The sequence below is a fragment of the Melanerpes formicivorus genome, unplaced genomic scaffold (assembly GCF_026170545.1).
Source record: "Melanerpes formicivorus ecotype bairdi unplaced genomic scaffold, bMelFor1.0.p_v2 SCAF_18, whole genome shotgun sequence".
NCBI classification, from domain to species: domain Eukaryota; kingdom Metazoa; phylum Chordata; class Aves; order Piciformes; family Picidae; genus Melanerpes; species Melanerpes formicivorus.
In genome coordinates, this window is record NW_027142370.1 from 2,745,680 (window position 1) to 2,770,543 (window position 24,864).

Here is a 24,864-nt window from a genome sequence, read left to right on the forward strand (position 1 = left end):
TAGCTTTAGTCCATGGGCATATGGAAATCTGAGCTGCTCTGCTCCTAAGTGTCTCTGCATTTCTGTTAATAGCAGGTGTGTCCTGTGCAACAGGGACATTCCCTTCAGAAATCTCCCTGTGGCTTTTCTCTGCATATTTCTAGGCCTGTCTTGGGCATACTTGAGTCAGTGGGGGTCTTGTTTCTGGCTTGGGTAAGTACCTGTGCATACTTCACAGCCACACACTATGAATGCCTCCAGCTCAGGTCAGTGCTTCTAAAAGCATTACTGGTGCCCTTCATTTTGTTACCAGGTTCCTGTAAGGAGAAATGTCAGGAATGTGCTTTCCAAAGGGTGGCAGGAAGTGCCTGGTCCTGAAACTTCCTCAGGATTTTGGTGGTGCTGAAGCTGGTGATCTCGTTGGGCACTTTGATCTCTCAGCCTTTTTTTTATGCTAACTGAAGGCTCATTCAAGCTTTTTCTGCAGGGGCTTCTCATTCTTTCTTGGTAGCTTTGTAGTCAAAAGAGCTTTTGTGTTCTCAGCAGTGTCCACACAGTCCACTCCATAAAGCTAATCTTCAGGTCTCTTGAGAATCATTCATTTTGTGAAGTCTGCCTGCTTTGTGCTATTCCTAGTTTAGGAAAGGTCTTAGGCAGCTATAATTTTATTTCCTGCTGTTCCCCTTCTGTAATCCTTTTCCAGACCTTTTTGTCCATGCCTTTTCTGCCTGATCTCCATGACTCCACACCTCACCACGGTGCTAGGTTTCTACTTCAGGCTGTCACCAGGTGATGGTCTTTCCCTTCACAACCTGGGTGTGCTGTGGTACCATTGCCTCCCACTCAGGTTAGGCTAAGTGATAGAGCTGCTAGCCAATCAGTCTGGAGACCATTAGTGCTAGCAAAGTCCAGGGTTGAAGTTATTATGGGATATAAATGTAGTGTGGGTGTTCTGGCATGCTTCCCCCAGGGGTATTATGTGGCTGCTGCTCCTGGCTGGGAGGTTTACAGCTCTGCTGGCAGCTCTCTGCAAATTAAGTAATCTTGCCTGCTCCTGTAGATCAGAAGACCTTTCACACTTAACCTGGTGGGTAAAGTTAAGACTCCTATTGGGTTTAGTTCTTAATTCTCACCAAGATCCCTTCCTCCTAGAGACAGCTATCCTGACTAATTAAAAAAGCAAAGAACCCCTTGGGGCTTAATACAGGAAATCAAACCCACTGTTCTCAAAGCCCTACTCTTACTGTCATGCAACAGGAACTGAGTTAGAGCTGATGCATGTTGGATCTGCTGCTGGAGTTCTCTTAGAACATAGCTGAACCTCTTCTGCTTTGGACAAACCAACCATTTGTTTGCTTGACTGGAAAGTGTTTGATTCTGCAGTCTGGAGATCAGGGTATGTGCTGGCCACCTGAGAAACAGCTTCAGGGCCTTCTTCCAAAGTGGCACCTGGCTTTTGCACAGGCTGCTTGGACACACATCCAGGTGCTTGAGTCTGTGGCTGTGAGGGAGTGAGTGACTGAAATCAGGTTTGATTGAAAGGGAAATCAGCTCCCCTTCCTAGGCTGCTGGCTTTATGGTTTGCTGCTGCAGTGTTACATCTGATAACAAAAGAGTTAGTGGCAAAGAGGATGGATGGATGTAGCCAGGTGCTTGTAAAGATGGAAAGCATGGGCTCAGTCTAAACAAACCATGAAGGGAAAGTGGAGAGGGAAAAGTGCAGGTAAAGGTTGTTAGCAGTTTATCTGAGGAGATCATTTTGGAAGACTTGAAATGCTGATCCAGAGTTAAGGGATACTTTGGGGTTTCTGTGGTATCTATTAATCATCTTGATGCTTTGAATGCAGCTTAAAAGCAAATTGCTCTGGGCCAAATTCCACCGTTGAATATCCCTGTAAAAGATGGTTGGAGGCTTTGGGACACAATTAAAAGGGGGGGTGAGGGAGGGTTTTCTTTTTGCATTCCTACTGTGATTATGGCACCAATTAGATCAGACAGACATCTTGGGCTGATTTCTCACCAGAACTGACGGTAGAGATTGGCCATGCTGTGGTCATGCAGGGTCAGTCATACCATGGCTGGCAATAAATGGATTCAGAGAGTTCCTCATACAGACTGCAGTTAAATAAGACACAAAGCAGCAGAGCTGAGTGCTTCATATGAGCTTCAAAAGACACTGACGTTCCTCAAACGGTGCTGGACAAGTAACAAGTGACCAAGGCTTTCACTTCTGCTTCCTTCCAAGTTGAAGTTCCTTGCTTAGTAGATGATTCTCAGGGTTGCTCTCTGCCTCCTGATGAAAGCAGTCACTAATCTGAAGTCAGAAGTGCCTATACAGCTGGGCTTTCACTTTTCAGTTACTTCACACCCAGATGACTTCCTTCCTTACATGTTTTGAGTTGGCTTCAACTGCAGGGCTGTCTGCCACGCTAGCTGTGCTGTGCTGCTGCAGAAGAGGACATGGCTTCTACCTGGGAGATTGATGTTTAAGGACTTCTGCTGGTGATCCATAAATACATGGCTAATTACAGTGTGGGTTTGTGGGTTTATTCCTCCCTTCTCCTGCCTCTCAGAATACTTTAAAAAGAATAGCATGAGAGAGGGCTTTTAGGTAAAGGATTGCTCTGGTTGGCAGAGGGCTTGAAATGGCCACGTGTCAAATAACAGAGGTGATATCTTCTCAGAGATGCTGTCTGTGTTTGGGAGAAGATTGGAGTTATTGAAGGTTGGGCAGATGCAGGATCTGATTTAAAGTGAGGGGTCTGGTGGCTCACTCATGAGGAATGACACTCTGAGAATTGCTTTGAGTTGATTTGCAGGGAGGTAGATTGAGATGACCAAAGTGTAAGGGATTTTAAACAGTCTGCAGCTGGAGGAGAGGGAAGAGATAATGTGTTCCCTCTTTCCTGTCTCCCCAGTATATTTTATCTTTACAGATTAGTCTAAATTCCTTGACCTGAAGCTTGATTGCTCAGTACTGGGTCAAGGAACAACTTATCTGTCATGGTCAAGTACATTGACACATTACTGGCATGATCTCCGCTCTAGCCAAAGTCCTGTGCCAACCTGCCCTTAGCCTAGCAAAACTGATCCAGGCTCAGCCTTTAGTTCTAAAGTCCTGGTTGAAGGAGATACCCCAACAAGAACAGAGTGCTTCCCTCCTCTCCTCCCTCCTAGCTTAACACTCAGCTGCCATGAAAGCAAAGCTTAGGAGATGGTGAACATCCTCATCTGATTCAATTCCTAACGTAAACATCAGCAGAAATCTGAAGCCTTCACAGTCAGTGAGAGTCAGGGGAGCAGTGTACAAGCAGAAGAAAAATGTGTAGAATTAGTTGAGACAAAGTGCATTGAATAAAAGCACCAATTACATGTTCTGTGGAACAAAAATCCATCAGGAGCTCCAGCTGCAGAAGCTGTCTCCTACCAAATGAAGCTGGGCCACAGTCCCTGCAGGCACGTTGGAACTGGGCTGTCTCAAAGTGAGCCAAGGCAGAACATGAAAATCAGTCCACCCCTGCTGGCTGCAGCTAGGGGAGAGGTCCTGAACAAATTTAAGTGAACTTTTACACCTTCCATTTCCCCACAACATTTATTAACTACTACTTTCTTGCCCTGTGTTACAGCTGGGGGCTTCCAGATTTCAGGTTCTGGAACAGACCCAACCTTCCCTTTTTGTTTTGCTGCTCACCCTCGAGATGCTACATGCTGTTTGTTCCACAACATCCCTCAGCCATACTAACATGCATGTCCTCCTGACAGCAGCACATGCAGCTCATTTCATGCTGCACTCCATTTGTAGTCTGAGTTGAACTTGGTCTCCTAGAGTGGGACTGTCCAGTCTGGAGTGAGCCACTTGCAGCAAACCACCAGCAAGGTTAATTGTGTCTGCTGTGCATGGTCCCCTTTCTCCTGCACCAAGTGTGTTGTTCTCTAACAGCTGGCTCTGAAGGAGCTGCTTGGCAGGGGGATTGCATTTGTTCTTTCAAAGGACTCCCTATTCCATCACAACTATGGGTTCCTTTAAGTATCATTATTTGCAGGGTGATGTTTTCTCAGTTGTTGGAGGTGTTTTACATCAAATGGGAAGTATTTGGTAGTAGCAATCTAGGCTAAGCCTGGGGGAGGAAGGCTTTGGCATTCCAGCAGGCTTTCCAAGCCTTATTTTAAAACATTTGTCAGAGTTGAGAAATCCTCTAAAAATAGTTTTGTTTTGTCAGAGCAAGGAATAATTTGGAAGCATTGAGAAGAACAGATAAGGGAGAAACATCCCTGAGAAATGGAAGTGAGTATGAAGTGTCTCTTCCTACACAGACACTATCTACATCATGGTGAAAGAGTTCTTGTTCCAAGCGCTGTGAGCCTCCCAGTGTCTTTCATTTCTCATTGCAGTAGCTGATTATGAGATTGCTTCTGGACATTTACTGCAAGAAATATGTAAGGGAGGCACCACTTGTGTTACTCATTGCTGGAAATTGCTTCATTGTTTGGATGGAATTTACCTAATATTTGCTCAGTAGTGTAAACTTCTGCACAAATGTTCATGGTTTCACATAAGTCACAATCATTTAACTAATAGAAGAAAAACTCCTTAGCAGAAGGAGCTGGTTCTTTCCCAGAAGCTTGCAGCAAGGTGTGTTAGAGTTCCCTGAAACACAGCATTTGGGCTGCATGAGCTTCACTGTGCTCTGACAGTGTTGCAGGGAGAATGAAATCACAGGGGTTGGAAGGGACCTCTGGAGATCTTCCAGTCCAAGCCCCCTGCCAGAGCAGGACCTGAGAATCTAGCAGAGGTCACAATTAGTAAATGAGGTCTTTGTTGTCTGGGCCACACTGTGAATAATCAGCTGGTTGGTTTCAGGAGAGCAGTAAATGCATGTTCCTCTCAGATTTTGTAGTGAGTACCTGGGTCTGAAGTTATCATGTCATAAAATAGGAATCAGGGTTCTTACCAAGACAAGGCAGAGAGAAAAGCTAGTTTTCTAATCAGGAGAATTCCATTTCCCTTGAGACTGTGAAGGGAAAAGAAAAGAGCCACAGGTGTGTATCAAACCCATGCCAGATTTTCACTCCTATTGAAACTGAGCCCAGCTTTGTCACTTGGAGGAAAAGAGAAGGAAAACCAGAAAAATATTCCAGAGTTTTCCTTTAGCTAACAAAATATTTATCCATTCAGTCCTTGTGTTGCCAAATGTCTGCCAGACAAAGGTAGAGCAAAGATTTCCTCCATGTCCTCCATGCTCTGTGCCCATCAGTGGGTTTTTCAGGACAGGAGTTTCCTGAGTGCTTGTGATGGACAGAAAATGGGTGATAGGTCCTGGCTGAGAGCTTGTTTCAAATTAGCATGGGTGGGATATAAGAAAGGTCTGCAGCTGAGAGTGGATGAGGAATACAAAAGTGTCAGTCATCAGGAATTTGGAGAGAGTGGGAGGTTAAGTGTGGGAGGAAATGAGAGAGACATAGGTGGAGACAATGTTGGGCAAAGCTAATAACATGAGACCTTGTGCCTTGGAAATGGGAGCCAGTGAAGGCTTCTAGAGCAGCCCCAGCCTGATGGATGCAGAAGGACATTTCGTGTCAGAGGTAGTTGGTTCCAGTAGGCAGAGTGCCCAGAGAGCTACTTCTTTGGTTTATGGTTTGTTTCCACATACAAAAGTGACAATTTTTTTGGAGGGAGGAAGGAAAGGAAGGACAGGAGGGAGGAAGGAAAGGAAGGACAGGAGGGAGGGAGGAAAGGAAGGACAGGAGGGAGGGAGGAAAGGAAGGACAGGAGGGAGGAAGGAAAGGAAGGACAGGAGGGAGGAAGGAAAGGAAGGACAGGAGGGAGGAAGGAAAGGAAGGACAGGAGGGAGGGAGGAAAGGAAGGACAGGAGGGAGGGAGGAAAGGAAGGACAGGAGGGAGGAAGGAAAGGAAGGACAGGAGGGAGGAAGGAAAGGAAGGACAGGAGGGAGGGAAGAAGGACAGGAGGGAGGAAGGAAGGAATTTGCTTTGGCAGACTTCCCCCCAAAGAGGGGCACACATTAATAAGAACACATTGCTGTTCTTCTCACTGCTGATACAATTGTCAGCAATTCTGCAGGATTTATTTATCTACCAGGATGTGTCAGCACTTGCTGAGGTGCCCTGCTTGCTGCACAGGAGTAGTGGGTGTACTAGGGGAGTGTAAAGTGCCCCTGAACCTGCAAATAGAAGCATCTGGCAGAAAGCAAATGGAAATCTGCGTCACACGTTTGTAGCTGAAGGAAATTAGCTGTAAATCAGATCTGGACATAAGAAAGGATTTGTCTTAAAGTTAACACAGTGTTTCTGTTTCTGAGGAGTGTGTCTGTAAATCATGGCTGGACATAATGAAAGGTTTATTTGCAGCAAGTTGTAGGCAGATGCTGATAATACCAATGCAGTGCCAAATATGTAACCAAACCTAACCAAAGCTTCTTCCCGGTCTGGGAAAATGTGAATTAAACTGGAGCACATCTTTTTGGTCTCACCCAGTGCTCACAGCAGCACACAATGTTAGGGGTTGGAAGGGACCTCCAAAGATCATCGAGTCAACCCCCTCTCTGCCAGAGCAGGACCATAGGATCCAGCACAGGTCACACAGGAACACATCCAGATAGGTCTTGAAAGTCTCCAGAGAAGGAGACTCCACAACCTCTCTGGGCAGCCTGCTCCAGTGCTCTTCGACCCTCACAGTGAAGTTCCTCCTCTTGATGAGGTGGAACCTCCTGTGCTGTAGTTTATACCCGTTACCCCTTGTCCTTGGTGTATAATAACAAGGCTCTCTGTCATTAGCTTAGCTGTGAGTACCTCGGAAGGTTGACACAGGCAGACGGAGCTGTGCTTACAGAGTCCTGTACTGCAGCATCTAATTAAAGAAGAAAACCAAGGCAGTTGTCCTTGGTGTAATATGTGCAGTAACTTAACCTAGTCTTGCTCTGTGCCAGCCCATTAAATGCCTGATGGCCCAGAAAAATGCTTCATTTCCTTTTAAAAGGTGGAGCAGTCTGTGTGGGCACAGAGAGGGCAGAGCGCTGGGAGCGTCTGCGTTTACCTAAATGCTGCTGGTGGTGAGTGCCTCTGTACCCAGCTCTCAGCTGGCAGCACAGGCCAGGTGGCTGCTGTGCATTGATAGTGGAATCTTGTGATCACTGGCATCTTGTGATAAGGCTATCCTCAAGGGCAGCTTTTGTGCAATGCCTACTGTGCCATAAACCCACAGCTCACCTTAGCTCACCTTAGTTGACAGTGTGAGAGCCCAGCTGGAGAAGAGAGGCAGAAGCCTTTTCCTCTTTGAGCAGACAAGACTGGTTTAGAAGCAGCCCTGAGATCCACTATTTTGTATGAAACTGGAGGGGGAAGGAGGAATGGAATTGTCAAGCCTGAGCTCAGAAACCTGCCATGGGTTTCCTGTGCTGCTAGGGGAGCATCTGGCTGGAGGGAACATGTGCCTTGAGAAGCCAGCTCTATACATTACTTTTATTCCTGACGGCTTTTGACTACACAGATTTGCTGCTGCTGGTTTTTTCCCCCCTCTGCTTGGTCATTCTGCCTTCGGTGTGTGTGTTTACCACCCTACATTCCAAGAGATCTCTTTGTAACAATTGCTTCCAAGTCAGTTTCTAAGCACATGCCACCTGACTGATGCTGCCTGCAGTAAGAACAGAGAGCAGAGGCAGAAAATGAGAAGGGAGATTAGGTGGATTTGGGTTTGAATGGAATGAGTGGGAAATAGTTACAGGAGTCATTGTTCTCTACCTGTGAAAGCTGCTATCAAATCACTGCTTGTCCTCATCTTAAGTAAACATTTATTTCTGGGAGCCTTCAAGCAATGTTTTTTTCTTGGTACTGGATGCTTGATGACCTGCCAGAGGCCTCGGTGCGCTTTCTCTACTGCCCTAATCACCATCTTTGGGAATCTTCTGATCCACAGGGGTGTAGGTCAGGCAGTGCCAGTAAGCTGCTCCCATGCTTTTGACCCTTTTGGAGTTCATCCTGAACGCGCTTCAGGGAAATGTGCTTTGCTTGCCAACGACTTCATTCCCCCGATTTGAATCTGTGCTGTCCTCACCCATGCAGTCTGAAACGCTGGGGCTGTGTTCCTGGCACTTGAGAAATGCAGATTCAATCCTCCTTCAGAGTGTGTCCCAAAATGACTCTCCAGCATACACAAAGCTATCGCTAGGAGTTGTTGTAGCGGTAGTTTGGACACATCTGTGATGTTCTGATACCTTTAGAGGGAGAAGTTACTCTCCAGATACAGCTGGGGAAAAAAGCAGAGAAGAAAGGTGCTGCTGCTTCAGCCTCTGCAATTTGTTACAGCAAAAGATTGGCTGGGGAAAAACCACCCAAAACATCACTTCTCTCTGCACACCTGCTGGTCTGGCCTTCTGAAAAACCCTGATGACCTCCTCCTAAGGTCATCATAGTCTTCTACTCCACTCAACTTATTGCTCTGAAAGTGGGGTGTGTCTGAATCGAGCAGACCGTGAGGGGATGATGGTTTTACTTCTATGTGGATTCAGAAGAAATGGCAGAGTTGTGATGTTTCATTAACATCACTCTCCCTACATTTGTTTCTTCCTCAGTTTGGTTGCTGTCTCAAGATGCTTTTTCAGAAGGTGCCTGAGAGAACTTGAAGAGTAGTATGCTTTGTGCTAGTATAGGTCAGCTAGAGCTGGTGGGAGCCCAGAGATAAGAACAGAGACTCTGCTCCTTTCTCTCTCTTGCACAGAGAGGATTTTGTCTTCTAAACCATGGCATGGGGTCTGCTCTTTCCTTCCCCCCCCCTCCCCAGAGGAGTTTCTATGGTCTGTGTGGGCAGTGCTGCCTTGGAGAAAAGCACTGGTTGGGTACAAAAGAGGACAGACAACCCATTTCCCTGGTGTAGAAATCCCACAGTGCTGCAGGTCCTCCTTCCTCCTCCATTTGCCTTCTGTTGCCACTGTAGCTGGAAGAGTAAAGTTCCCTTCAGCTGCTGCCTCTCTTTGCTGCAGACTGGGAAAATAATGCTGGGCTCACTCTCAGTTCTGCCATCCTTTCCTGCCAGGGTTGGTAGGCAGCAGGCACCGGATGGAAGACTGTCTGAGCCAGAGCAAGTGAGAAACTGGTAGCTAATATAGGGTTAAGCAGCAGATTCATCACTAGGCAGCAGAACACCACCGAGTTTGACACTCCATATGTGAACTCACCTAGTCCAAACCTCTGTCTGCAGTGAAATGTGAGGTTTGGTTTGGATGGATGATTTCCTGCTAGCAATTCCTCCCTTGGAATCATGAGCAACCTTTCCATAATCAGGAAGTCAGGGCACAGAGGCTAATTGCCAGGCCATTTTCAAGGGGAAGGTATTTGATTGCCCATCTTTCTGATAGCTGTTTGGGAAAAAAACAACCTCTTAATTGCTTTCTAATTTTGGGGGGGGTTGCTGTGCTGAATCATTTACTCATCTTCTGTATAAATCTGTTTCAAAACAAAGTGATTAAAGAAGCTTTCCCTTCCTTTTCTGATAGGGACCTCAGCCTCATTCTAAGGCTTGTCTTGAAAAATACCTGCTAATTATAGGATGAAGGAGAGATTTGTATTGCTTATTTATGATGCCTCATCTGGATTTGCCCTTGCTTGTGAAGCTTCATTTGAACATAAATTAATCAGATGGTTCTAATTAAAGGAGGACCTTTGGTTTGGGAGCAGGAAAGCATGCTTGCACGGTGGCTACACCCTCTTCTTTATCTGACAGCATCCCTGAATTCTAGCAGCATGTAATAATTAGGTGTGTCAAGTTATGAGTTGATTCATCTTCTCTAAGTGGTCCCAGAGGAAGAGGTGGAGGACAACTGTTCTCCAGAGGAGGCTGCAGAGAGTAAGATAAATCCACAGTGTTTCTTGAGTGAGTATCCTAAATTCCTGCTGCTTCCTTAGAACCTGTCACTGTTCTTAAGTTTTTGAGCTCTGCAGCATCCCTGAGGTGCAGACATGAAGGTGGCAAATGCTGATAAAGTAAGAAGTAGGAAAGTGAGCAGAAACACAGCATGTGTGTGAAGGTAATGTAGCTGTGCTGGGGACTTAGACCCAAATTAGTTCATTTTATAGAGGTAAAACCAAAATCTGCAGCACTTCAGTCAGCACAGCACTTGTGTGCCTTCTGCCTGTGTTGTGTGCTTCACTGTGCCTGCTCCAGCAAGTGCATACACTCGGTCCCTCCTGTACACTGATACAAGAGCTCAATATCCTTCTGATTATGGAGCCCCAAGCACCACAAGCTTTATGAATTAGCTGTTCTAAGGATCACAGTATCACAGTATAACTAAGGTTGGAAGAGACCTCGAGGATCATCGAGTCCAACCTATCAACACAGACCCCATGACTTAGACCATGTCTCCCCAGAGCTGCTAAGCACTGTTCAGTGTTGAATTCATGGTTGAAACTCTGCCGTCAGAATTCAGCCCCCTTACAGGTAGGTGCAAGTGTACCCTAAGAAGTTACTACTACTTACAAAGCAGACTCCAAATAAACTCCTGTCCTTGGTTCCCTAGATTTTGCCATAGAATCCAGAAGTGGCTAACCTTAATTAATTTCTGGTCCATGTCAAGCAAACAGCCCAAGCATGAAACTATTCAGATTCTTGTCTGAGTCAATGCTGCTTAGACCTGATGTGATTTCGCAGCTCTGGCACCAGACACAGTAGGGTTTTGAAGTGTGTAGTAGGGATTATGGCAAGGTCTCACCTATGACATAGAAGAGTTGTGTTTGTGAAGAGGAGGGCTCTAGGAAAAGGAGGAGAATGAGCAAATGAGGTTTGGTGGTGGCTTTTGTTGTGGTTGGTTGGTTTTGTTTGGAGGTTTTTGTTTCCATGCTTTAAGATCTCAGATCTCTTAAGATCTTAAGATGCTATTTTAGACTTGAAGACCTGAGTCTGAAGGAAGTTGGCTGGAGTGTGGGATGTCACAGAAAGGAAACCCCATTAGGAATTTGTGCTAAAGATGGGAAAATTCACAGATCCTTTTACCCATGTTTTGAGGCTGTAACTGCTGTGAGCTTAGCACAAGGATGAAGCCATGTATTTAGGATATCAGAATTTTTGCCATTCAATCACAAGATCAGACCACAGAGCAGAAGCTGAGTCCAACAGTATCTCCTGCATGATGTCAGGGTTCAAGCTTCAGGTAATTCAGTGTGATGATAAGGCATAGACATCAGTTAAGTCATAAAAAGAGGAGGAAAGATCTCATCCAGGGAGTTTCTTCCTGCTCACAAAGCAAAACACAGCAAAGGAAAACTGAAAGCTGTCAGAGAATTAATTGTCAAGAAGTCTTTTTTCAATATTAAGGCCACTTGCACTGAGAAGAAAGTGCCAAATAAAAATTGGAGTTGCAGTGGTAATTGTAAAGTTGATAGAAGGAAGAGGAAGTGGGACTCAGCTTTCCTCCTTCTCTCAGTTGTCTTAGATGAGTTCAGAACTTGGCTGACTTGGTGCTGTAAAGCTTGGTGTTCCCTGCTCCAGCTGATGGGATATGTCTGGGAACTCTCAGGCACTGGAGGAAAAAGCATCTTGGAAGGCATCCAGCTAAGTATCAGACTGGTTGTGTTCTGCACTTGTGATAGTTTGGTTTCAGCCTCCTGGCCTCACCTAAAATCTTCATGAATAAGCTTTTGTTTGTTTTGTCTGCAAGAATGTTTGGCACCGTGGGGGCAAGGACTCTCAGGCTGATATATCTGTATATACAAACCTTGGAAGCTGCAGACCTGAAACAAACTAAATATATATCTTCATAGCCCCCTGTGAGAAGGCCACGGTCAGGTGAGTGTGGGGAATGCTAGAAGAGCCACGAGATGATGGTGGTGGTGGTTCTTCTTCAGCACTTTTCAAGTTCTGTGCTCTCCCTCGCTATAAAAAGCAGCAGTATCATAAAGAGCATTACACTCAGCTTAAAAACCACCACTCAAACTCACAGATCAGAAAGTGAGGTACAAATAACCTCATGTTTCTGTAACAGATCTTCTGGGCCAGGTGGTGGTGAACAACAGGAGCTGAACTCTGCATTCCTGCAGGCACTTCCTCTCAAAGCAAGCGTACTGTTGTTGGGAATAGAAAGTGCCAACGCTTGGGTTCAGGGGAGAGGCTGAAGAGGTCCTTGAGTGCCAGACTGCATGCCAGGGGCCAAAGAAAAGTATGCACTGGGTGGCACAGACTCAGTTGCTCCTTCGTGTCCTTCCTCTCCTCAGGCTGGTCATGTTTCTCCCTACTTCTCCAAGATGAGCCTGACCTGGCCCTGTCTCTTGTGCACCCTCACAGTTATCTGACTGCTGTGCTACCTGTGGGCATCTTCTACCAGTCTTCTTTTCCAGACAGGCCCAGATGTCACTTTGATCTCACTATGGAAATCACCACCCAGGGTCTTTGAACTTTCTACCTGCAAACCTCTGCCCATCCCAAGATACCACTCTCCTTGCTGGGGTCCCCTGTCAGTGCTCCAACAGCTTTTTCCCATTTTCCCTGTTTAGCTGGTTCCTGTTGCACCTAACCACCCTTTTCCTAACCTTTCCCTCCCTCTCAAGTGTAATTACCCTGCCCAGTCTCCCTCTTCATTCAAAGCTGTCCTATTTCCTGGCTGTCTCACACTCTTTACCAGCCCTACCAGTCCTCCTCAGATCTGTCTCCCTTCTTGCTCATCACAGACAATTCATTAATTTCTAAACCTTGGGCTCCTTATCTTGCCAGCCCTGATGACCAGCTGTGACTGCAACTCCTCACTATTAGATGATCGATTCTTACCAGGCTCTAATCTGTTTCCACTCCTAATCTGTTGTTTCTACACACCTTTGTTCAGGCTAAATGTTGCTCCCTGCTCGGGTGGTGTGACAGTGTCACTGAGGCCATTGCAGGAGAGGAAACCAGGCTTCTCCAGTCCTAGCTCCATGCTGGTTCCACCTGCCCCTTCGGGCTGAGGTGTGCTGTGCAATGCTGCAGCACAGAGTCACTGTGTGAGATGGAGCCAGCTCAGAAGCCTTCATGTATACAACTCAGTATTTCTTTGTACTGGTGGCATTTTCAAGAGCTTTGGTGGCGTTTAGCAATGAGTTTTGGTTGCTTTTTGTTGGTTTTATTTGTTTGGGTTTGTTTGGTTTTAATGGTGTAAGATGTTTTCTACCCCTAGCACTTTGGTGATGTGGAAGTCACAGTTTGTTTGCACTTGAGATGCTAGGAAGGATCTTTGAAAGTGAAGAGAAAGAAGCCAAGGTCAAAGACGTAGAAGATGCTCACAGAAAGTGGAGGAGAATGGCAGAGGACTTGGAAAGCCATTTTAGCAGGGACCTGTGAGAGAATTAGAAGTGAAAACAGAAGGCTGGCTGTGAAGCCAGAGGAAGACAACACACTGAGCAGAAGAGTGCAAGCAGCTGTGTGGAAGCAAGGTGGCTATGCAGCACCTGGGCTGAGGCCATTGCAAACTTGGGTAAGACAGGCTTCACAAAATTAAACACTGCACTGCCTGTGGACGTCACCCAGCACGAGCCAGGCTGTGGGCTGATCCCTTTGGGTCACTCACCACAGGCACAACAGCAAAGGCTTGGAGAAATCCTGACCTGGAGACAGCCTGGCACAAACCTGGGGCTGCAGCACTGGCAGTGGGGACCCCCCTTACAAATCCTTGGCTGCCCACCCCTCACAGGGATTAGAGTGGCTGCTGCTCTGCTGGCTGGGGGGGAGTGTTTTGGCTTTTCCCACCGCAGAGTCTAGAGGTGCAGAGTCCTTGGCAGGGGCAGTGAAGCTCAGGTACCTGCTTTGGGTTGTGAGGTGGGTGCAGAGCTGCAGCACCCATGGGTCTCCAGCCACACAACCGCCCTGTGTGGGGACAGGGGAGGGACCTTTTGTACCCTTTGTGTCTTCTGGGGCATCTGTGCCTAACCTAACACTCATCGTTGGTGAACTCCCTATTGGTTTTGTTCAGCTAAATACTTTCTATAGAAACAAAGAATAAAAAAGCAAATAGAGTAACAGAAAGCTGCTTGGCTGGCACCTGAGGATTTACAGAAACCTCTTGTTTGTCATCTGAGGATTTACAGAAACCTACTGCTAGGCAGAGGGACTACAGTGTCTCCATGGCCACAGTATTGATCTGCTGTTGCTGGCAGGAGTAATGAGGTCATTTGGTGCATCTCTGGTGGAATTAGAGCTGAGGGATGGTGAGCAGAGCTGAATTTGAGCCAGGTTTGTGTGACTTGGCCATTTGCTCGGTGGGAAGTCTGTTAACCAACAGGTAGTTGGTCACAGGTAGTTGGTCACAACTTCTAATGTAAATATGTACTGGAGATTAACTTACATTTACCAGCTGTGGAAGAGGTGTGTTCGTACTTGTGCTGATTCCCAGCCACTGCTGCCACAATCTCCAATGCAAATACATGACCAAGAGTCATCAAAATGTTCCTTGATGTGGGAAAGCTCTGATGGAAGGAACGTGCAAGGTAAATGACGAAGAAGAAACCACAGCACAAAACAAACAGACAGAAATTGTGCTCTAATCTTTTGCCATGGCTTTTCTTCCACGTGATAGCATAGTAGCACCCAGGGAGGTGGTGGAAGCCTCATCCCTAGAGGTTTTTAAGGCCAGGCTGGACGTGGTTGCTCTGAGCAACCTGCTGCAGTGTGAGGTGTCCCTTCCCATGGCAGGGGGGGTTGGAACTGGATGATCCTTGAGGTCTCTTCCAACCCTGACAACCCCATGCTTCTATAATGCTATATTTCTTTCCTGTGAATGTCTATTTGCTGCACTTTTGAACTCATTTAAATTTGTCCTCAAATTATAAACAATCAAGGGTAAATGAAACAAAACAATTCCAATGGGGCTATGCCAGTGCTCACTGGTTTGTACCCTGCCACCTCTCTCAGTTTTCCAAAAGGAGAGTTGTTCTTCAGCTATCCCAAGCATGCAGTGCTCAGTCAGCAGAGCAGAAGCCTTCACTTTTGGGTCTCCAGCAGCTCTAGAACTTAGCCTTCCTTTGCTGTCCTTCCCTAAGTCATTTCTTGCAAAGTCTGTTTTGTCCTGAGCCATCTCTCTGGATGTTGTTTTCTTTTGGGTGGCAAGGACAGAAGTCTCATCTCTTCCCTGAGAGGTCAGTGGGTGGTGAGCCTGCACTGCTGATGGAGAAACACAGCTTTTGATCACTGGCCCAGGAGGCAAGTTAGCTGGATCCTATAATGCCAGCTTATGCCTGCACACGTCTGGTCGAGGCATAGTGCCTGCACACTTCATAGGAGGTGTCACTCCTGTCCTTGGATGTGCTCTTTCCACAGTGCACAGCCTGCCTAGACCTAGACTGCATGCTCTGATGTCTGCTTGGCTTTCCTTTCGTTGCAGGAATGTGACTCTGCTTGTTTGGTTCATATTCAGAGCAGCACAGTTACTGGTGCTAAAAATAGTGAGGAATAATCACCACTACAAAGCCAAAGAAAACAAAGGGGGAATCTGGGAACCCCGAGAGTCTTTCAGTCCTCAGGCTTGGCTGGCGTTTGTTTGGCCTTTGTGTTTGAATTTTTATTTGGAATCAAATAAAACTTTGCTAGGTAGGTTGTGGCTAAGCCCAAGCCTAACGAGCTTTTCAAACAGAACACTTGCTTTTTCCCCCCCCCCTTTCAGTTGGCTCGTAAAGCTGTCTTCTGGGGTACTTCACTGGAGTGAAGCAATCTTGAATGTTCAAGAGAGGCCAGAAAAGTTCTCAGCTGCTTTGTGTTTCTCTGTAGCTCATTGTCACGCCAGCTGGAGGCAGATGGTTACTCAAACACGTGGAGAAGCGGCAGTCATGTAGAATTCTGCATATTCTGGCAGCTTATTTCCACGTTCTCCTCCTGTTCTGGGAAGTGGAGGAATCCATTTATCATCACTTTTCTACTGGTTTCTCTTTGCATCTCTATTTCAGCTCCACTGCTTTGCTGGCTGTGAGGCTACTAGGAGAGAGGCTAAAGCACGGGAGCACAGTCACAGAATGCCAGGATGGAAGGGACCCCGAGGATCATCTGCCCCAAAGCAAGCAGGTCTCTTCAAACACCCCCAAACATGAGTGTTAGAAAAGGGGGAGAACCTGTGGTTGGTGACTAGCAGGGCCACAGAAAAGGAGAGGGGTGGTTCTGCAGGGTCTTTGTGATGCAGTGCACCAAGCCCTTTTGTTCATTTATTTGCTTGTTTAACGTTGGCTGGTTGGTTTGCTTATTTATTTATTCAAACCTGCAGTCCTAGAGGTTGGCTCCTGTCCCCCTCACACCTCTCAGGCTGTTTGTCACCAGAGGCAAACCCCAGGTTTCTGCGGCAGATACGATCAACAGTTGAGCAATGGGGAACCTTCCCTTTGTCATGCCTTGCATGCCATTGGGTTTGGGGCACAGTTAGTTGCTTCCTTCTTGTAAGCTGGGCATAGAGTTCTTGAGTGTTTTGTTCTGTTTAAACATCCCATGGCTTTTCTGTCCTGAACTGTGTAATTCAAAAGTCAACACCCAATCTTTCTTCACCCTGGCGATAACTGCTGGTGTTTGCAAAGCTCCCTGCATCATCCTGGCTGAACCCTCCCAGAGGGGTGAGCCAGTGTGGCTGCAGCACAAGGGCACCTGAAGGGTATTGCTGCTGTAGGATGCCACTGTCTCCAGACTAGGTACAGTGGCTTCTGCAGCACTCCTTGGGTGATGCTGTTACACTGTTTTGGTTCTGGAGCTAGTTTGGCAGGAGGTCCCCAAGCCTAAGGCATGGAAATATCCCTCAGACCTCTGTAAGTGCAGGCAGCAAGCTCAGACTGCAGCCCAGCCTGTACCACACCTGGGATTTCCCCAGACACACTTTCTTCTCCTTCTTGAGGGGCATCCCTGAATATTCATAGTGCTTTTTTCTCCTGTCTTCTGGCCTTACCTCAGTGCCTACACTCAGGAAGCCTCATCTTCCCAAGCAGAATACTCACCACTGCTGTAGCCAAAGCCATCAAGTCCTTCAGCCACAAAAGATGCTTATCACTGCCTCCTGGGAGCTCAAGATACCAAGGTTTTCCCCCTGGCATAACCCAACAGTCAGCCCAGATCACAGCACAATGATCTAGTTCAGAAAATGAGTTTAGGAAAATAACTCAGATAGGTAGATGTTTGCTCACTGCCTCTTCAGCTAGCAGGGCTGGGGGAAAGCTGCTTTTGTAGGAGTGCTGCGGTGTGTTGCTAGCTTCTGAGCACCCAGAAGGGCCATTCTCTCCCCATTGATTGTGATTGACTGCAAACTAGCAAGGGCAAGCTGGTGAGGCTAAATGTAGCTGTCTCGGTGCCTCTCTTTTTCACATGCTTCCAGGGTGTTTGGATGACTTTTCTAATCGTAATCTTAAACCAAGCACGCAGCCATGTGCTCTCCTGCCCTTCCCAGTGGTTTCTCTCCTCTTTATGGGTGGCAAACATTCTTACTGTGCCTTTCTCTCTGCTGCATCTTCCAGATTGCCTCCGAGACTTTCTGCAGCGCCGGCGAATGTTGTGTGTTCTCAGCCTGTGTGATGAGAAACCTGCAATTCTTTTGCTTGAGCACATGCACTGAGAAGCTGCCTAAAGAGCTGGCCCCATACCAGTACCTGAAGGTAGACTGGCCCAGGCCTCTGAGTATTGTTTAGTGCTTTTATAGTTTTCTTATCCAGAGGTTGAAAGGAGTCCCTGTGTGGAGGTTAGTGAACTACAGCTGTCAGCAATTTGTAAGGATATTCATTGATTCTGTATCAACTCCTAATCTTTTCAAGTTAAAACGAGCTCAAGTAGCTCCTGACCCCAGCAATTCCTATTCAAATGACCCTGTCCAGAAGTTTGCATGTGGTTAGAGGAGGAAGCCCAGACAAGCCTCGCTGGGAGTTACTCATGAGCTAAACTCTCTGGGCTCACATTCCACAAACCTTTCCTCTTTTTGGAGCAGCAGTCCCACTCCTGGTTCAAGAAACCTTTCTTTCAGGAGTTTTATCATTATGAATCACAAAAAAAAAAGGTTTGGACAAATCAGCATCCCCTAAGAAGCAGAAGGTCCCAAATGCCTGCCTCCAACTCTAACTTCCTTTCCCGACTGCTTGGGATTTTAGGCAGTGCTTCAGAAAATCAACTTGAGTGATCTGCTCCACTCTTGAAGCAGTGAAATGACAAAGCCCTCAACATATTCCCAGTGAGACACTGGGAGTATTATTGTGTTCCATCGAGATGCAATGAATTGCTTGACTTAGCTATTTCCTTCCCAAGCTCCTGATTACCTTTCTGCACACTACTGTTGAATGCAAGCCTGTGTCTAACTGTGCTGCCCTTACACAAAGTGTAAGCAATACATTACACAAGCTGCTTTGAATCAAATGTTAGAAACCCAAAGTTAATTGAAGGAGCTAAAAGGTGGTAGAGAGGCTTCCTTCTCGTCCCCAGGTTCCCTGAGATCTGTCATTCTGGTTCTCCTACCTAGTGATTTATGTATTGGGCAAGACTCAAGATGTCCTGGCAAGCATGACCAAGTTCCCAGGAGAGGTGGGAGGACTTCACTGTGAGCTTTCCCAGCTTCTGGGGTTGTATTCAAAGGTTACAGAGTAGCTCTCTCATAGTCAGAGACTTCCTCTTTCCAGGTCTTTTCATCTCAGAGTGGATATAGGCCACCTGCCACTGCAAGTTTAGCCATCCTGATCTGGCTTAGTTTGCTTGTGTGTTTGGCTGAGATGAGTAGGTCTCTTTCAGAGGTGCAAAGCTGTGTGGCTTGGCATCAGATGAAGGATGCACGTGATGAAGGTTCCACCAGCTGCTCCTCATGACACACTGAATACAATGTCTCTGCTGTCAGGTAGGGAAGTGTCATTTACTGGGATGACTGCAGGCGTCCTCCTGCCTGTTTCTCAGGCATCTCTGACACACTGCTGTGTGTGCAGCTGCACTTGGGGAATAAGGGTTTCCAGCCACCACACTCCTCGGTACAGTGTGCTCTCATGTGCTGACAAGTGTCTCAGCAGCTGAGGTGATGACACTCTGAAAGGCATTTCTTAGCTCCAAGCCTAGGGAAAGTTCTTAGCTCCATGTGCATGGGTTGTACAAGCTCTGTCTCCCTCCCAAGCTGGGATGGTTTGATCTCTTCATCTCTGTACTGACCTCCTACCAAAGGGTGCTTCATTTTTGCAGCCAGGTGTGTGATGTGTCACAGACATGAAAGAAACTGCAACAGGTGACAACACTTAGGAGTAAAAGAGGAGGGAGTTGTATCAAGCCTTGTGCCCTTGTTTGGTTGTTGGAATCACACTGGAAACTCTACTGGAAGCCTTGCCAGGCCACTGTGTTCCCATTTCTCATTTTCCAGGGCTTGTGCTTCCTTGCAGTACTTCTCCATTCACAGGAACTAACTGCATGTTTCCCCAGGCACCATGTCTAGAAGGTGATGCTGGGTTGTCCCCAGACCCTGGTGCAGCTGTCAGTGCTCATTTGGCATCCTCACAGGAGCAGGGGCAGGTTAGAGACCACAGAGTGGGACAGAGGACACAGGCAGGTGACTGCTTCCTACCCTCATCACCGTTTGCCCAGCAGGCTGCAGCATGCCCCTTGGACAGGCTTTCACCCCAGGCACAGCTTGCCCTCTTGTCCTTGGTGCTCCTGGGCTGGAAAAGGTCCTGGCCATTGTTCCCAACACTAAGCCCCAGTGAAAAGAATAACCACAAACATTGAACAATTAAATCTGGTCAAGGGCTTCAGTTTGTGGGGAAGGAATGCATAATAATACTTCTGAGCTCTCTGCTTTGACTATCTCTGAATATCACAAGCTCTGTGCTTCATTCAGTAATATTTTTGGTCAAATAAAGAAGCTCTCCAGCCTCTTTCCAAGCTCTCATACTGCTGAAACAAAGTGCCCTGTGGTACACAGCATCTGAAAACCCTTGCTGAGACTAACAGGGGAGAAGCTGATAAGTCAAATCCGATTTCCTGTAACCAGTAACAGTTTATGAGGCCTGGGGAGTCCAGGCTGACAAATAAACAGCAGAGCAGTCCAGGTGTGGTGTGGGGATCAAGGACAGCACACAAGGTATTTGTAAATGGGCTATACATAATTTAGTGAAATTAGCATAAAGTTACAGTTTTACAACTCTGGGAGCCTCGGGTTACACATCAGCTGTAACAGAGACACCTCTTGAAATCTTAATGTATGCCAAATGACACTTGGTACCTTCAGGTTAAAAAAACAGAGAGAGAGAGAGAGAAAAAGATCAAAATGGTCCTTCCAGCACAATTAAGAAGCAATTTTGTCTTCTTGCTGTGCTAATTGATGCTTTTTACTTGAATAAAGAAACACGAAGAGTAATGGAAGCCTTAGGTTTGTGATGCTGTCGTTTTCACTGGTCTCACAGCAGCTGGAATGAAGGTGCATTAGCTGATTGTTAAGGTTGTGTTCCCACAGCAACATGGAGATCCTTGGCAACGCTCAAAAGCAACAGCCTCAGCAGGTCACGTTATAGCAGGGAATTCATGCTCAGCAAGACGCATAATGTATGGGTTAGAAGTTTGAAGAGGCTTTAGAGAGCAGCCAGTATCCAGAGGTTGGTCAATCAGTCGTTTTGAGAGAGAGAGAGAGAGAGAGGTGAATTCATCTTTTGCTGTGCAGAGGAATCTTTTCTAATGATTTTAACAGCTAACAACATCCACTTTTTACAGGAAGAAGATGAGCTCTGCTTGGGACTTGAGTGATCAGCCAAAGTTTGAACCTGTTTGCTACAGGAAAATAAAAGTTACTGATGGAGTCAGGTATCCTTGATACATTCCCAAGACATGTTCAAACTCCTGTTCTGTGAATGCAGCTTCAGAGCAGGACAGAGAACATCACCTGTGATTCTGTGTTCAAATCTCCTGGTTGCCTTCCCCTGCCTCACTGCTCCAAGCATCTTTCTGCCAGCACTGAGCCCAAAGGTTCAGATCTTTATTCAGCACCTTTGAGCTCTGCTTTGTTTGCCCCATACGAAAGTCTCTTATGTAATTAACTGCAGCAACAACACTCACAGCAGTTGCTGGCTTTTAAGGGAAGCAGGCGGGGGAACTGCATGTTGGCTGAGGGCTGCGAGGAAATGTTTTCTGTCTTGGATTCCTCTTCGGGTTAACATTGTGTCTCTTGCAGTCTTCTTTAGGAAAAGCAAATGGTGGTTTCACTACTCCCTTAATTACACCTGAACTACACCTTGTAGAGCCAAAAATCTTTGTGCAAAAAGATGAACTGTAAACAATTAAAAAGCAGCTGCTGCTCGCATGCCTTGGTCCCTCTGCTGTCCTGCATACCTACAGGTAAGGTCGTCCAAGTCAGTGGGAGCTGTGTGTCACCTGTGGTAGGGTTTTGACTTGCAACAGCTGACAAGAAGCTGCGCTGTGGAGAGGTGGAGGCTGCATTTATTCCAGTGAAGTCACTTACCACATGCATCCTAAAGAGGGGCACCTGTGCTGGAAGCATCAAAGAGTGTAAAACAGCGTGGTGAGCAGCCGCGGGCTGGGTAGAGAGATGGGGTCTGTGCTGCCATGTCACACGTAGGGAGGAATGCAGAACAGGCTGGAGCCCCATTCCTCCACCGAATTGGGCCTGAAGGCTCATTCTTCCACTGATCACCTGCAAAACGGCTCAAGTGCTGGTGCAGCTGATAAAAGAACAATGGCTTGACCACAGTCCCACCCCCTGCACTTTGCACAACAGTAGATACCAGGTATAAATATTACCCTGAGTTGGTATCCACCGCAGGGATGAGACTTCCACACCAAAGAGCAGGGAGAGATCCAGGGGCTTGTGTCCTCCTCGCCCACAGCAGAAGGGACATCTCTTGGTAAGATCTGCGGCTTCGGCTACACTGAGCGCCCCCCTGGGAGCCCAAGCTCGGCAGTGCAAGCATGTTGGGGAGCCAGAGAGCTGCTCTGCTCTGCAGTGCATTTGTCACCAGCAGCCTTAAAGAATCTCTGTGCGTTGCATGTAAATAAATCACACTACCTGGGCACCAGCTGCTTGTGGTGAGTGCAGCCAGACCTACAGCAGCCAGGCTGTGTGGGGTCTGTAGTCGTGGCCATAGTTGGCAGAGCTATTAAGAGATAAGTTCACCCTCTCCTACCTTGTCTAATCTCTGAGGGCTGGCTACAGAGCAAGGGGATTCATCTCTTACCAAACTTATCCTTCACTAAAAGCAACACAGCCGAAGGCTCCAGAAAGCAGAGGCCGTTTGTCTGGTGTGTGGCACAGAGATGTCTCCTAATTGCAAGATCTCCCAACTATGCAGCAAAACTAGTTTGCCTGATGCAGTCAGAAAACTGCCGTAGTGCTCACGCTGGAGAGGGCTGTCCTTGCACCTGGCTTGACTTCAGATCCTTTACTGATTAATCTGGCAGGAATAGAATCGAATAGAATTCACTTGAAAGAGTCCTACAGCAAGCACCTAGTCCAACTGCCTGAACAAATCTGGGCTGACGAAGCTAAGCAGGTTACCAAGAGCGTTGCCCGGGTGCCGCCTAACTGGGAGGTCTTTTCCAGTGTTTGGCCACTCTGCGGAAGAGAACGCTTCCTAAAGCCCAGCCTGAACGTCCCCCGGTACAGCTTTGAACCCTTCCCATCTGCCCTGTAGCTGCATGCCAGTGAGAAGAGCTCAGCACCTCCCTCCCCACTTCCCTCAGGAAGCTGTTAGAGAGCGATGAAGTCGCCCCTCAGCCTGCTTTTCTCCAGACTAGGAAAGCCCTGAGTCCTCAGTCACTCCTCACAGGACATTCCTTCCAACCTTTTCACCTCCTCTGGACATGTTCAAGGACTTTCATAACAGATGGTAATCGCAGGTCATGAGCTCTCTGTTGAGGAGAGTCGCTGTATTTGAGGTCTACCAAATGCCAGGTGGTTTAATTTTGCTGGTAATTTTGCAGCTCTACTTTAGCAATCTTTACAGAGTTGCATGGAAAGTAAGTTCAAAGAAAAGAGTTGCTTTGGTTTGGGGTTTTGGTCCTTTTCTCCCTCCCCTTATGGCAGCAGCTCACCTTCAGGACACTCACCTAGAGCTGTCCAAAAGCTGCTTCAGGGATGAAGGCTCCAAAAGGAGTTACTGCCAAGACTTTGTCGACAGAAGCAGCAGTGTCATTGACAAAACAATTTGTATTCTTTTAAACTAGAGCTTGATGTGTTTCATACTTAATCTGCAATGTCCAGTTCCACACAGGGTTAGTGCATACAGGGTCCCTGAAAGAGCAGCATGTTTGTGTGAGATTTATTTTGCCAACCCCCCCCCACCCCATTTTAAGTCTCTCTCACATGTCTCTTAGGCAGAAGTCATTTGGCTGGAGGACAAACCAGCGTGGCTGCTGTACCTGAGCTCCTCCGCAGGCAGCATATGAAGGCCAGCGGGCTGGAGGAGGCTGCTGCAGAAGTGGACAGGGTGGCAATGTGAGATGAGTCTTCTCCTCAGCACACTGCAGCTCAGCTGGCTGTAGGTAATTGTATTTGCTCATCCTGCTACCAGCAGCACCACATCCGGTGTCAGCCAAGGGTTAACAAACTGTGTGGGAAGAAAACAATGAATTGCTTTAAAACAAACCCTTTGAGCTGTCTGTGAATAACAAAGGAGTCAACAACAGCTACTTTGAGATCTGTAAATTAAGGTTTACATAAGAGTGTAAATATTATTATTTATTTAAGAGCTCTCACGTTTCCCTTCACTTCTCCTCTTCCCCATTACTTGTTTGTTGGGAAGATGCTATTTGCATTCATGAATATGTGTCCACAGTGGGAGGCAACCGTAGGATGTGGAATATAGATTGGTGGGGAGGGTGCCCGGGAACAAGGAGAAGGGGGTGTGTGGGGTGGGGGCAAGGTAAGGGGAGAGACTACAAAAAGAGTGAGGAAAGGTTAGCAAGAGGGGAATAATATTGGATTTCTTTTGTGGTTTAACACATCTTACCCTAAAGCCTCAGCAGCTCTTTGGTTTGGGGTTGAGGCTTTTTAAACAGACATTTCTTGAACCTTTTAGTTAAACATTCAGCACAAACAAGAAAAGCTTTGAGCACCTGCGATAAGAAGAGTTTTAAGAATCTATCTGGGCTTCAGTTGCCAAAAGCATGTGATAGGATTTGTATTTTTAGCATTCTGGCTGAAATCGAATTCAAGCTACTGCTGGTGCTGTTTTCTACCGTGTAACATGTTTAGTCCCTGCCTTTTAGCCCATCATTGAGTCCCCGTCCCTGGAGGTGTTTAAGAAGAGACTGGATGAGGCACTTAGTGCCATGGATTAGTTGATCAGATGGTGTTGGCTGATAGGTTGGACTCGATGATCTCTGAGGTCTTTTCCAACCTGGTTAATTCTATTCTATTCGATTCGATTCGATTCCATCCCATCCCATCCCATCCCATCCCATCCCATTCTTGTGTCTAGCCCCAGGAGTGGGTAGGAAGCACTTGTCACCTTTCTGCAGGGCTGGGCAGAGCTCCCATTCACCCCACTCCCCCCTGTGCCTGTCCTGCAGACTCTGGGTGAGAAGCCCCTTGTGATCTGGTAAATGCTGAGAAGGGTCTGGTAAGTGTTGAGAATGGTGTGTTTGGGTAGTGAAATAATGTGTGACTTCAATGGTAAGGAGGCTGTGAACAAAATAACCTCACTAGCTGGTGTGCCAGGGGTGCATTTGTACTGGCACAAACATTGGAGGCACAGTTGTAATGAGAAGCTGCTGCTTTTGTAGTGAAGGGGCTGCTCAGTTCTTGTCAGACCAGAACCAAGGGTTTGCTTTCAGACACATCTATGTGTCTAGAATCGTTGGCAGATGATTCTGACATAAAAACTGCCTTTCCTGTCCTGAAATAATTCCTTTGCCTTTTTATGTCTGAAAACTTTGTGACTCCTCCACTTCACATTTTATTTCACATCCCCCTCCCATTCCTGGA

General features: G+C 47.0%; 1 protein-coding gene across 2 annotated transcripts in view; it reads left to right on the forward strand.

Moving 5' to 3' along the window:
• The first annotated feature begins 21,710 nt into the window (after positions 1-21,710).
• The window catches only part of SLC34A2 (solute carrier family 34 member 2), a 29,237-nt gene continuing 26,083 nt past the window's right edge, over positions 21,711-24,864 (forward strand). The window contains exons 1-2 of one of the 2 annotated variants that reach the window (XM_068149325.1): positions 21,711-21,784; positions 23,253-23,420. The gene's annotated coding sequence lies outside the window, so the exon portion shown is untranslated. The remainder of the gene's footprint in view (positions 21,785-23,252; positions 23,421-24,864) is intronic. The other variant, XM_068149326.1, reaches the window with a different exon arrangement.